Consider the following 14,116-nt stretch of genomic DNA (forward strand, 5'->3'; position numbering starts at 1 on the left):
TTTGTATTCTCATAGAAGCCATTTATTTGAAAGAGGAAGTTCCAGGAAGGGCATGAACTTGGACAAAGCAGCTTCCTTTGACTCAGATCAATGCCCACAGAGGGACTCAGCTGTGAGCCATCAGTGACCACACTCCCAGAAACTGAGAGAATGAAGTCTCACTGGTAAACGGGAAACTGGGGGAGGGAGCACCACTGAGAGAGCGAGAGATGTAATCTCCAGGAGACTCAGTTAATATATCTGTACAATGGGAAGAATTATTACCATTACTGCACAGGACACTTTAAGAAATAAACGAAAGAGTATATTTGAAAAGTGACACTGAACCCTGCATTAGGTTATGTAATCATTGGTTAGTAAGATATGCATACAGCAAGGGGATAAGATGGGTGACACCTGGCAGCATTTCACGTGCCCCTGTGTGAAGCACAAATTGTTATTCAGCAAGGGCTTCTTAACCAACTCTTAGGTGCCTTGTGTGATGCTGAGTCCCGGGAATAAAAAGACACATTAAGACATGATCTCCTGCAAATGCAAAGAGGTGTATTACTGAGTTAGCTAAAAATATGGGAAACAAAAAGACAAGATTATTCTTATTTGTAGAAGATTTCTTCATGTGTCTAGAAAGCTCAGAAGAATCAAGTTAAATGTTACGAAAATCAAGATGGGTATTTGGCAACATGGCTGAATCCCTGGCAAAAATTCAAACATCAGTAGTTTTCCTAGAAGCTAGCAAAAACTAATTGGAATGTGTGAATAACAAAATCTCACCTCTAGAGGCAAGAAAATGGACACCAGTATTTTTAAAGAGAAAGGTACTTTGTAAAATACTCTTCGGAATTTTCACAACAATGTTATTCGTTATAGCCTAAAAGTAGAAGCAACTCAGATATCCACTGATAGACAAATGGATAAAGAAACTATTATATACCCATACAAGGAAATATTCTTCCATCTTATAAAGAAAGGAAATTATGACACATGCCACGATATGAGTGAACTTTGAGGAAATTATGCAAAGTAACATAAATCAGACAAGAAAAGGACAAATACCATGTAATCCACTTATATGAGCTACCTACAGTGGCCTCATTCACAGAGACTTAGAATAGAATGGTGGTTACTAGGGCTTAAGGGATAGTGGAAACGGGTAGTTAATGTTTAATGGGTACAAAGTTTCAGTTTGAGAGGATAAAAAATTCTTTCATTGAAGAATGGGGATGTTTGCACACCAATGTGATATACTTAACGATGTAAAACTCAATACTTAAATACAGCTAAAATGACAATGTTCATGTTATCTATATTTTATCATAATAAAATATTTTTAAAGATATGAGCAAGTTCTTTGTGAAAAATAAGAAAAATTTACTGAGAAGAGAGATAAAATATGACTAGAGCTTTTGTTTGTATGGGAAGAACAAATAAAGTGAAGATAATAATTTGTTTCAAATGAATCTATAGTTAATTGTGTTCCATTCAAAATATGTGATAATAATTTTGAGGATACTAAAAGTCACGTGGAAAAATAAACCAAAATAATTAAAAATATTCGGAAAATTACTCCCGATGCCTAATATTAAAATATATTACAGAATTAAAAGGATGTGATGATGATGCAAAATAAACACTGCACACAAATCTGTTGGTTATTCCCTGTTGTGGCCATCAGTTCACAGCCTATTTTGAGAAGCACCACGTGCTGAGTGCTCACATGGTGCTGGGTGTTGGGGAGGCTGCAGACAGCAACAACCCCCAGGGATGGGCAGCCGTCATGCCAGGCACCACCAAGGAAGAGCCCGCCCCAGCCTAGGAGGATGGAGGTCCGAGGGAAGGGGGCTTCCTGTGAGTGATGACACCTGTGCTGAGACTGTGGCCTAGGAGTGAGAATGAGGAAGAGGCTCAAAGCAAGCATTTCAGAATGAGGGCTAGAAAGGAGGCTGGGAGGGCACAGTCTGGCAGGGGTCTGCAGGATTCCCTTGTGGAGGGTCTCAGTGTGGGAAGTGCAGGCTGGAGGGGGCAGTGCCTTGTGCCCAGCAGGGCATTTGAGCCACACTAGTGAGATCGAGGGTGGTTGCCCTATAGAAGTTTTAAGCAGAGAGCAAAATATTGAAAGGGGTGTTCAAGACACAGCACTCAGAGCTTTGGGGCAAATGCAACAGAGAAAGTCATGTGTTATTCTGTCAATTGTGACAACACAGATGAACCTGGAGGACATTATGTTAAGCCAGACAGAGAAAGACAAACATTACATCATCTCATTTATATGTGGGATCTAAAAATCCAAACTTATAGAAGCTGAGAGTAGAATGGTGATGACCAGGGGATGGAGCAGGGGGAACGTTGCGGAGATGTTAGCCAACACATCTGTATTTCTTGATGTAGAAGAACATTATACTATATTAGATAGAAAAAAAGATGAGGAATAATCTAGGTGGCATTATCCTGATATATAAAGAGAGAGAGAGACTAGAAAATGCTAACAATAGTTATTTGTGGATATAAGAGGGGGAAAAAATAACTGACAGCCTCAAAGCCAAGGTTGTGGAGCAAGTAGGAGCTATCACACCTTGATGGGAAGGTAAGATTGTACAGTCACTTTAGAAATGTTTGTTATAAACTGAAGTATACACTAACCCTATTGATTTTTGTGTGAATGCAAGAACATTTGTTATACTTTTTCTGATTATAAAAAATTGAAATCAACAGTCTTAAAAGGAGCCAAGACTCAGGGTGCATCAGGACAGAGAAGTGGGAACTGTGGGAAAACAGGGATATTGAGCACAGTAGCTGGGAAAGGGCATGGGGTCTGAGAACCGCAAGAGACTTTTGGAATCTGAATTTGCCAACTGAGTGTGAGAACTATGTGACAGAGCTTCCATCCTGGGTGCCTGACTGCTGGTGAGCTTATCACATGAGATAGTGAGTTCATTTGTGGAGGTTTTGAAGTTGATTTAAGCTTCCCAAAGAGCTGGAAATACGGATGTGAAATTAGAAGAAGTTGGATCATATTTATATATAATACATATATATTATATACAATCATATATATATAAAATATAATATATATACATATAAAGATATCTTTAAAAGACAGGAAAGCAAAATGCAAAACACTTTGAGTTGTGGTGAAGGAAGAATAAAATTTTAGTGCACAAACTAGAAAATGTAGAAGAAATGGACTGGGCACAGGGGCTCACACCTATAATCCCAGTACTTTAGCAGGCTGAGGCAGGCAGATCATTTGAGGTCAGGAGTTCCAGACCAGCCTGGCCAACATGGTGAAACCCCACCTCTACTAAAAATACGAAAATTAGCCAGGCATGATATTTCACGCATTTAATCCCAACTACTTGGGAGGCTGAGTCAAGAGAATCATTTGAACTTGGAAGATGGAGGTTGCAGTGAGCTGAGATTGTGCCACTACATTCCAGCCTGGGTGACAGAGTGAGACTCTGTCCCAAAAGAAAAAAAAAGGAAAGAAAATGGAGAAGAAATAGATAAATTCCTGGAAACATATATCCTTCCAGGATTGAACCAAAAAGAAATTGAAATCCTGAGCAGACCAATAATGAGTAGTAAAATTGAATATGTAATTTTTAAAAAAATCCCAACGAAATAAAGCCCAGAACCAAACAGGTTCACTAGATAATTCTATGAGATGTACAACAAGGAAGTGATAGTTATTTTACTGAAATCGTGCCAAAATTCAAAAAGAAGGGAATCATCCCTAATATCCTACAAAGCCAGTGTCACCCTGACACCAGAGCCAGGCAAAGACACAACAGAAATAGAAAATTACAGACCAATATCCCTGATGAACACAGATGCAAAATTCCTCAACTAAATAGTAGCACACCGGTCCAGCAGCACATCAAAAAGATAATGCACTACACTCAAGTGGATTTGATTCAAAGGATGCAAGATTGTTTTAACATCTGTAAGTCAATAAATATGATTCACCACATTAAACAGACTTTAAAACTAAAATCATATGATCATATCAATAGATGTGTAAAAAGTATTTGACAAAATACAACATCTCTTCATGATAAAAATTCTTACCAAACTAGGCATACAAGGTACATAACTAAAATATAGCTAAAAATAATAAAGGCCATATATGACAAACCCACAGCCAACATCATACTGATTGGGTTCAATTTGAAAGCATTTTGCCTAAGAACTGGAAGGGGACAAGGATGCCCACTGTCCACTCATTTAACAGAGTACCAGAAGTCCTAGCAAAAGCGATCAGGTAGAAGAAATGAAGAGCATCCAAATTGTAAAAGAGAAAGTCTAACTCTCTCTGTTTGCCAATAATACGGTCTTATACCTAGTAACCCTTAAAGACTACTCCAAAAGACTCCTAGATTTCATAAATGACTTTACTAAAGTTTCAGGACTCAAAATCAATATACAAAAATCAGTACTTCTATACACCAATGATGATGAAGCTTAGAGCCAAATTAAGAACTCAAGGCCATACATAATAGCTACAAAAAATAAAATACCAAAAAAAACATTTAATCAAGGAGATACAAGATCTCTCCAAGGAGAACTACAAAACACTGATGAAAAAAATAGATGACCCAAACAAATGAAAAAACATTCCACTCTCATAGATTTGAATAATCAATATTGTTAAAATGACCATACTGACAAAAGCTTTCTACAGATTCAGTGCAGTTCCTATCAAATTATCAATATCATTCTTCAGAGAAATAGAAAAAAATCCTAAAATTCAATCCTAAAATCCTAAAACCAAGGCAATCCTAAGCAAAAAGAATACAATTGGAGGTATCACATTATCCTACAAGGCTATAGTAAGCAAGACATCAGGGCCCTGATATAAAAAACAGACATATAGATCAATGGAACAAAATAGACACATAGAAACAAAGAAATGTACCTCAATCAACTGATCTTTGACAAAGTTAAGAAATCAAACACTGGGGAAAGGATACCCTATTCAATAAATGGTGCTGGGGTAATTGGAGAGCCACATGCAGAAACATGAAACTGGACCCTTATCTCTCACCATATTAAAAAAATTAACTCAAAGTGATAAAAGACTTAAATATAAGAACTGAAACAATAATATTACAGAAGATAACCTAGGAGAAATCTTCTGGATATTGATCTAGGCAAAGAATTTATGACTAAGTCCTCAAAATGAAGCACATCATCAACTACCTTAGACAAATGGGACTTAATTAGACTAAAAAGCTTCTGCACAGCAAAAGAAATAATCAACAGAGTAAACAGAAAACCTACAGAATGAAAGAAAATATTTGCAAACAATGTATCTGATAAAAGGCTAATATTGAGAATCCACAAGGAACTCAAATAACTCAATTAAAAATAATACCATTAAAAAGTGGGTATAGTGCCAGGTGTGGTGGCCTACGCCTGTAATCCCAGCACTTTGGGAAGCCGAGGCAGGCGGATCACGAGGTCAAGAGTTCAAGACCAGCCTGACCAACATGGTTAAACTCCATCTCTACTGAAAAAAAAAATACAAAAATACAAAAATTAGCAGGGCCTAGTGGCACACGCCTATAATCCAAGCTATTCAGGAAGCTGAGGCAGGAGAATCACTTTAACCCAGGAGGCAGAGGTTGCAGTAGCCAAGATCAGGCCATTGCACTCCAACCTGGGCAACAGAGTGAGACTCTGTCTCGAAAAAAAAAAAAAAAAAAAAAAAAAAAGTGGGTCTAGGAATACAACTTACAAGAGATGCGAAGGACCTCTTCAAGAAGAACTGCAAACCGCTGCTCAAGGAAATAGGGCAGGACACAAACAAATGGAAAAAAAATTCATGCTCATGGATAGGAAAAAGTAATTTATAGATTCAATGCTATTCCCATCAAGCTACCATTGATTTTCTTTGCAGAATTAGAAAAAAACACTACTTTAAATTTCATATGAAACCAAAAAAAGATCTCATATAGCTAAGCCGATACTAAGCAAAAAGAACAAAGCTGGAGACATCACACTACCTGATTTCAAACTATACTACAAGGCTACAGTAACCAAAATAGCATGGTACTGGTACCAAAACAGATATATAGACCAAGGGAGCAGAACAGAGGCCTCAGAAATAACACCACACATCTACAACCATCTGATCTTTGACAAATCTGACAAAAACAAGCAATGGGAAAGGATTCCCTACTTAATAAATGGTGCTGGTAAAACTGGCTAGCCATATGCAGAAAACAGAAACTGAGCCCCTTCCTTATATTTTATACAAAAATTAACTCAAGATGGATTAAAGACTTAAATGTAAAACCTAAAACCATAGAAACCCTAGAAGAAAATCTAGGCAATACCATTCAGTACATAGGTATGGGCAAAAACTTCATGACTAAAACACCAAAAACAATGGTAACAAAAGCCAAAATTGAGAAATGGGATCTAATTAAACTAAAGAGCTTCTGCCCACCAAAAGAAACTATCATCAGTGTGAACAGGCAACCTACAGAAAGAGAGACAATTTTTGCAATCTATCCGTCTGACAAAGGTCTCATATCCAGAATCTACAAGGAATTACAAGGAACTGCAAGAAAAAAAACAAAGAACCCCAGCAAAAAGTGGGCAAAGGATATGAAGAAACACGTCTCAAGACATTTATGCAACCAATAAACATATGAAAAAAAGCTCATCATCATTGATCATTAGAGAAATGCAAATCAAAACCACAATGAGATACCATCTCATGCCAATTAGAATGGCAATCATTAAAAAGTCAGGAAACAACAGATGCTGGCGAGGCTGTGGAAAAATAGGAACGCTTTCACACTGTTGATGGGAGTGTAAATTACATCAACCATTGTGGAAGACAGTATAGTGATTCCTCAAGGATCTAAAACCAGAAATACCGTTTGACCCAGCAATCCCATTACTGGTATACAGCCAAAGGATTATAAACCATTCTACTATAAAGACACATGCACATATATGTTTGTTGCACCACTATTTACAATAGCAAAGACTTGGAATGCAAATGCCCACCAGTGATAGACTGGATAAAGAAAATGTGGCACATACACTATGCAGCCATAAAAGAGAATGAGTTCATGTCCTTTGGAGGGACATAGTTGAAGCTGGAAACCATCATTCTCTGCAACTAACACAGGAACAGAAAAACAAACACCACATGTTCTCACTCATAAGTGCCAGTTGAACAATGAGAACACATGGACACAGGGAGGGGAACATCACACATCGGGGCCTGTCAGAGGGTGGGGGACAAGGGGAGGAAGAGCATTAAGACAAATACCTAACGCATGTGATGCTTAAAACCTAGATGACAGGTTGATAGGTGCAGCAAACCACCATGGCACATGTACAGCTGTGTAACAAACCTGCACGTTCTGCACATGTATCCCAGAACTTAAAGTTTTTAAAAGTGTGCGTAGGACATGAAAAAAAAATTTTTCAAAAGAAGACATACAAGTGGCAAACAAGCATGTGAAAAAATGCTCAACATCACTAAATATCTGAGAAAAACAAATTGAAACCACAATGAGATATCATTGTACACCAGGGAGAAAGGCTGTTATTAAATGTCAAAAGACAGCAGAGTGCAGTGGTTCATGTCTATAATCACAGCACTTTGAGAGGCCAAAATGGGAGGATTGCTTGTGACCAGGAGTTCAAGACTAGCCTGGACAAAATAGTGAAACCCTGTCTCTACAAAAAATAAAAATGTCTTGCCATGGGCCTGTAGTCCCAGCCACTCGGGGGGCTGAGGCAGGTGGATCATTTGAGCCCAAGAGTTTGAGGCTACGGTTAGGTATGATTGTGCCACTGCCTTTCAGCCTGGGTAAGGTGTGTGAGACCTTGTCTCAAAAGAAAGTCAAAAAACAACAGACATTGGAGAAGATGTGGGGAAAAGAAAAAAGTTATGCACTGTTGGTGGAAGTGTATGTTAGTACAACCTCTATAGAAAACAGTATGATGCTTTCTCAACAACTACCCTGTGATCCAGCAATTCCACTACTGGATAGGTAAAAAGAAATCCTAAAAAGAAATCATTATGTAAAAATGACACCTGCACTTGTATGTTTCTTGCAGCACTTTTCACAATAGCAAAGTCATGGTATCAATGGACAGATGGATAGTTGGATAAAACAAGGTGGTGTGTGTGTCTGAATACTACTCCATATATATATATACACATACACACACACACAATTGGATATATATATCCAATACTACTCCATATATATATATACACACACACATATATACACACACACACCATGGAATACCACTCAGCCACAAAAATGAATGAAATTATGTTTTTGTTTTGTTTTTGCAGCAACCTATATGGAACTGAAGGCCATTATCCTTATTGAAGTGACTCAAACTGAAAATCAAAAACTGCATGCTCTCACTTGCAAGTGGGAGCTAAACAATGGGTACTCAAGGATATGCAGAGTGGAATGATAGACAGCGGAAGCTCAAAGGGTGGGAGAGTGGGATGGAGGTGAATGTGCAAAAGCACCTAGTGGGTATAATGTATATTATCTGGTAATGGGTACCCTAAAAGCCCAGATTTCACCTCTATGCAATATGTCCACAAAACACAACTACATCTGTATCCTGAAATCCATAAAAATAAATAAATCCCTCAGGTTATACACATACAATTAGGCGATTTATTCTATGTAAATTCTACCTCATTCAAGGCAATTTTTAAAAATCAGGTGAGTTTTCCAAGCAGTGCACAGAGGACCAGCGCCGGCAGCATGGCTCCCTGAGGGGAGGAGCAAGAGACACCTGTGGGCTCCCACATTCATCCAGCGGCTGCTGCTCCCTCTCCTGACACCCCCACCGCCTGCCAGGGGTCTCCCGGCACCTTCCACCCGGCCCCACCTACAGTTACCATGAGACTCCCTTCCCTGCTCACAACCCCCTCAGGAGCTTCCTCTTCCTGGAGCAGGCATGCCCAGCCCCGCCTCAGGGCCCGCGCTGCCTGGAGCTCTGTTTTCTGTCTAGGCAGGGCTTCTCATCTTTCCAGTCTCCCTGACCAGGGTCCAGCGGCACCATCTATCTCTATCTACCTCATACTCTTTCACTTCCAACAGAGAGACTAATTTCCTGGTATTAATTATTGATTATCGCTTTCTCATCCTCCATACCCTAAGAAGCAGAACCACTGCCACCAGCCACATGTGGCCATGGGTCACTTAAAATAAGTCCAGTCCAAAATGACATTTGGTCTAAGTGTAAAAAAAAACACAGGGAATTTCAAAGACTTACACACATTCAAAAGAATGTAAACTATCTTATTAACAACTGTTCACAGGTGTTGAAATAATATTTTGGATATATTAGGTTAAACAATAAATATTATTAAAATCACTCCCTTTGTTTATTTTTACTTTTGTAACGTGTCTGCTATAAAACTGAAAAGTGCTCATGGGTTTGCGTCACATCTGTGTCCATGGCTCGGTCACCCATGCTCCATCTCCAGGTCCTAGACCACATGGTACCAGGAGGAGCTGGAGAAGGGTTTGTGTATTGAATACTGAGGACTTATGAAAAGACAACCTAATGACCTTTCGCAAAAGATTAATTCTCTTGTTTGGCAAAGAAATTCCCCAGAGCAGATGTGAAATAAGCCTCCCAGGAGCTCCTGAAATCAACTCTGTTTCATGGATTCCCAGACCGCGACCAAGTTCTCACTGATGCCTCTGAACACTGAAGATCCCAGGAGGGCCCTGCATTTTTCCCTTTTCTGAGGAAACAGGAGGTCATATTGCTTTCCCAGCCCAGTGAGCAGTGTCCCCTCTCTGGAGACAAGTGTGAGCCAAGCTTGGGAGCAACGGGGAGGAGAGGCAGGGCTGGGAAAGGGGTGGGAGTGAGGAGAGTACTGAGGAGAAGGAGATGGAGGAGCAGACGTGGAGGGGCGGGTGCCGGGAGAGGGAGCGGAAGGGCGGGGGGAACTTAGGCAGAGAGGGAGGTTATGGGTGGGGCACAGTTAGACCTCAGCCAGATGAGGACAGCAGTCACCCAGCAGAGTGGAGGAGGGGGTCGGGTCAGCAGGGCTGAGCTTCAGCAGGGCTACCAGGCCCAGTTTGACCTGCATCCCGTGACAGAGCAGCTAACAGTGACACAGACGTTAGAGCTCCTCCACCTTCTCTTGGAAATTCAAAGGAGTCCAGACCAGCCCGTTTCTCCTCCTGCAGCCATCAGCTGGTGCTCTCCGCCTGCACATGAGGTGCATTCTCTGGTGCCACAGTTCCTCCTGGCCTGCACGTCTCTCTGAAGCGTGAGAGGAACTCAGAGTGAAGTAGTGGATGATGTGAATTCTTGGGTTCAGGATCCTAATTTACAGATGGGTAGTTTGACGCCCTAGAGAACACACGACTTCCCCTTGGTTCCGCAGCCTGGTTCCCAGGGCTCCTTCTCCTGTGCTTCTCCCCAATTCTGACAAGTTGCGTCTCCAGGATGCCCTGTGCAGGGAAAGCATTTACCTCTCTTCTGCAATAGCAAGTTTAAGACATATAGGTGTGTGACCCTAGAAATACTGGAGCCAAAAACCCACTTAGAATGGAGGTATTAGAGAGGAAGTCTCCTATTGGCCTAAAACATCCACTCAGAATGGAGGCGTTAGAGAGGAAGTCTCCTATTGGCCTAAAAGACCCATTTGTGTGAAGCCTCTCATCTCCTACTGATAAATAAGGGAATAAACAAATCTGAGTTAAATGGAGGAAATAAGATGCTCAATAGGCTGAATGCTAGAATCTGGAAGTTAGCTGAAATTTCATCATCAGATGACAGCCTTCCTAGAAGAAATACAGTGTCCCTGCCCCTTGGGCCAGCAGAATTCAGTTAAGCCTTTACACTGGCACGGAGAAAACAAGTTGCCAGGGAGGCCTGGGGTGTATCACCCCTGCCAGCCGGCAGGAGGTGACTGTGTGCCTTGCAGGTGGTAGTGTGGGCAACTCATGAAGGCAGGAATGAAGCCCTAGGCAACTCCAGTGACTCAGTCACAGTGAAGTGCCTGTGTGTGCATGAAACTGATGGAGAGCATTGTCCGTGCATCCTGCTCTTTCACGTGTGTAGGTCGTGGCTGGGATGAACTACTTCTTTGATGTGGACATGGGGCAAACCACATGTGCCAAGTCCCAGCCCAACTTGGACAACTGTTCCTTCCATGAGCAGCCAAAACTTCAGGAGGTATGTGCCTGATGTGGGTCAGGGGACAGTTGTGCACTGCAGAGTTGTGTGTGTGTGTGTGTGTGTGCGCGCTTCTTCACATATTTTGAAGGGTATGTGTGTAAGCACATCAGTATGCCTACAGCAGGGCATGCAGGCATGGGTACATGTATATGGGAAGATGCATGTGTGCTTGTGCACACACAGGCAGATGTGTGTCGGGAGGGACACGGGTGTGTGTGCATATGAAGTTATATGTCTGGGCATGTACATGTGAGTAGGTGTGCAGGTGTGGTTTTGCACATGGAAAGGTGCATGTGTATACACGCATATGCAAGTGTGTGGGAGGTGCATGGGAGTGTGTGTGTACATGTGGTTGTGTAGGGGAAGTATGGACATTAGTGCATAGATCCATGTAGGTGAGGATTGGGGTGAGTGCCTATGTGTGTGCATGTGGGTGGGGTGCTATGGAGAGGGGTGATGAATTTGATTTGCTAAGTGGGCTTTAGCTTGGGAATCGGGGTGCTGGGAGCTCCACCCTGTGTGCTTTGGGTTGTTGCCTGCTGGACCATAGGAAGCAGCTACAGGGCTGGGTGCTGGGCAGGGAGATGGGGCTCTGCCGTGCAAAAGAAAACCTGATGCCTTCTCTGCCTGTTTCCTGGTGCAGGCCCACAGAGGAGATAGGATAGGAACCACCAATTCAAGGGTGGTCCCCTCCTCCCAGCCTCAGGCACCTGCCCACAGCTACAGTCACGCTGAGCAGATTAGAGGGACCTAGAGGCCTGCTAGCTGCAAAGCCCTGGACCTGCCCTACTGACCCAACACCAGCCTCTCCGAGGACCTGCTGGGTCTTGTGACGTCTCCACTCAGGGAAGAGCTACACTCCCCTTGTCAACCCCTCCCCATGACCCAGCTCTTTGAGGGGGATTTGCCCTGCTCTGGCTTCTTCCCTCTGACCTCTCTTAGTGCCGGCCTGGGCACAGAAGGTTGAAGGAGCTGGGGGCAGTGAGCCACCTCCCCCTGTCCTGCACCTGTGGGACTCCCAAGACCCTGCACAGGCTGCTCCTCACAGGGCTTTGCTGGGGCAGGAACCCTGCAGGCTAGAAATGGAAGCAATGCCACCTGGTGACCTGGAGGCTTCCATCCCCACCTGGGAGGGGGAATGGAGTCATCACTGCACAGTTTGGTTCAGTGCTCTGGGACTCAGCAGGAGCAGGTGGGGGCACACTGTCTCACCTCCATCCATCCTTGCTCCCACTCTGATGTCTCATGTCTGGGCGTCTCCCACTTTAAATGCAACCCACCCTGATTATCCCTCTCTCTTTCCTTTCACAGAAACAGTTCTGCTCTTTCCTGATCTATGAAGTTCCTTTGGAGGACAGAATGTCCTTGGTGCAATCCACATGTCAGAATGTGTCGGGGTTTGTACCAGGCCAGCTGCACCAACCACCTCCTACTCCCATGCCACTGTAGTGCTCTCACCCTCGAATTGGTGGTTCCTGCCCTGGGGGAGGTCTCCTCTGCGGGCCTGCACCAGGAGACAGGCAGAGAGGAGAGCTTTCATCTCCGCTTGGACTTGATTTTACAGAGGTCTTTGGGATCTGGGAAGTGAAGCACCACCCATGAGGCCATGACTTGAGTCTGGTATGCAGCCTCTTGGGGGTGGGCAGATGTAGTCACTCAGGCTTCCGTTGGGAGAGAGGGGTTGCATGCAGAGTAGGAGGTGCTCAGAGCGGTGATTAGGGGTGAGGACATCCCTGCAGGGAGTTGCTCATGATTTTCTACCAGAATGGAAGATCTCCTTTGACACAAGCAACCACCATCAAGACACACAATGTAGAGATGATTTTGTGTAAACTAAGCCACTTCTCAGACACAATTCTCTCTCCCTTGAGAAAGTTGGGAGTAAAGTGTGAGCTGTATACTGGGCTTCCCCCACCTTCTCCCTGTGTGTCTTCTCTTTAGGAGGGAAGAAGTGGATAGGGATGCTGAGGGTGAGCAGGTATATCTTCAGAGCCAAATGAATTGTCTGAAGTGTGTCCTGAAGCCACTAGGTCTTTGTAGGAGAGTAAGACAGGGTTTCACCACACCGATCTGTGCCTACAAATATCAAAAATTACAAAATTCCATATCACTCAATTCCCATTTTGGAAATTTTATGCCTTTTCTTAAGACTTTCTTTACCAAAAATGTCACAAACAGGTGGTAAAAGACTGAAAATCAAGAGGTTAGAAACCCCTCATCCAGCAAAGAGAAATCGCTCTGGAAGGAGGGGTGAGTGCATCGGAGGCCTGGGAAGCACAAGATAGCACAGTCTTTCCTTGGGCTGGTGGACACTTGCCGTAACAAGGACAGGAGGACCAAGGTGCTGCAGGGCCTGAGGAGCATACATCATAGGGGCTCTCTGTGAAAAAAAATAGCACAATGTTAGCAATACAAAATTAAGCACAAAAATTAATGTTTATATAGGAAAAGAAAATAAATCATGGAAATTATATGTACAAAAATGCTGAAAAATACTGCAAACATCACAAAATCTGGAAAAATAACACAGATCCTCTTGCAGTCAGTCAACAACACCGATTCTGTAGTCAACAGACTCAGGTCTATTGGCTTGTTGCAATAAGGGAAAAAATTCATACCAAGAAACCTGGGATGACTCAGAAAAGAAAAGAGGTTGTTATAGGACCAGGGGAAACGATTTTGAGGTGATATTGATGGACTCAGAGCATGACAGGCCTCTGCGTAAAGCAGCCAGTGCCAAGCCTGGCCTGCAAAGTGGACCTAGGTCCTATATCCTTAGAACCCATAAAGCCCAGCCAGATGTGGAATGTTCTGTCCACAAAGCCCTTCTCTGTAGCTCTGCGCTTCTGTATAAAGGTGGATATAGATCCTCCAGGCAGCGGAATGTTCTTCTTACTGATAAGCGAAGTTTCTGACA

This window comes from Macaca mulatta, chromosome 10, assembly GCF_049350105.2.
Source record: "Macaca mulatta isolate MMU2019108-1 chromosome 10, T2T-MMU8v2.0, whole genome shotgun sequence".
NCBI lineage: Eukaryota > Metazoa > Chordata > Mammalia > Primates > Cercopithecidae > Macaca > Macaca mulatta.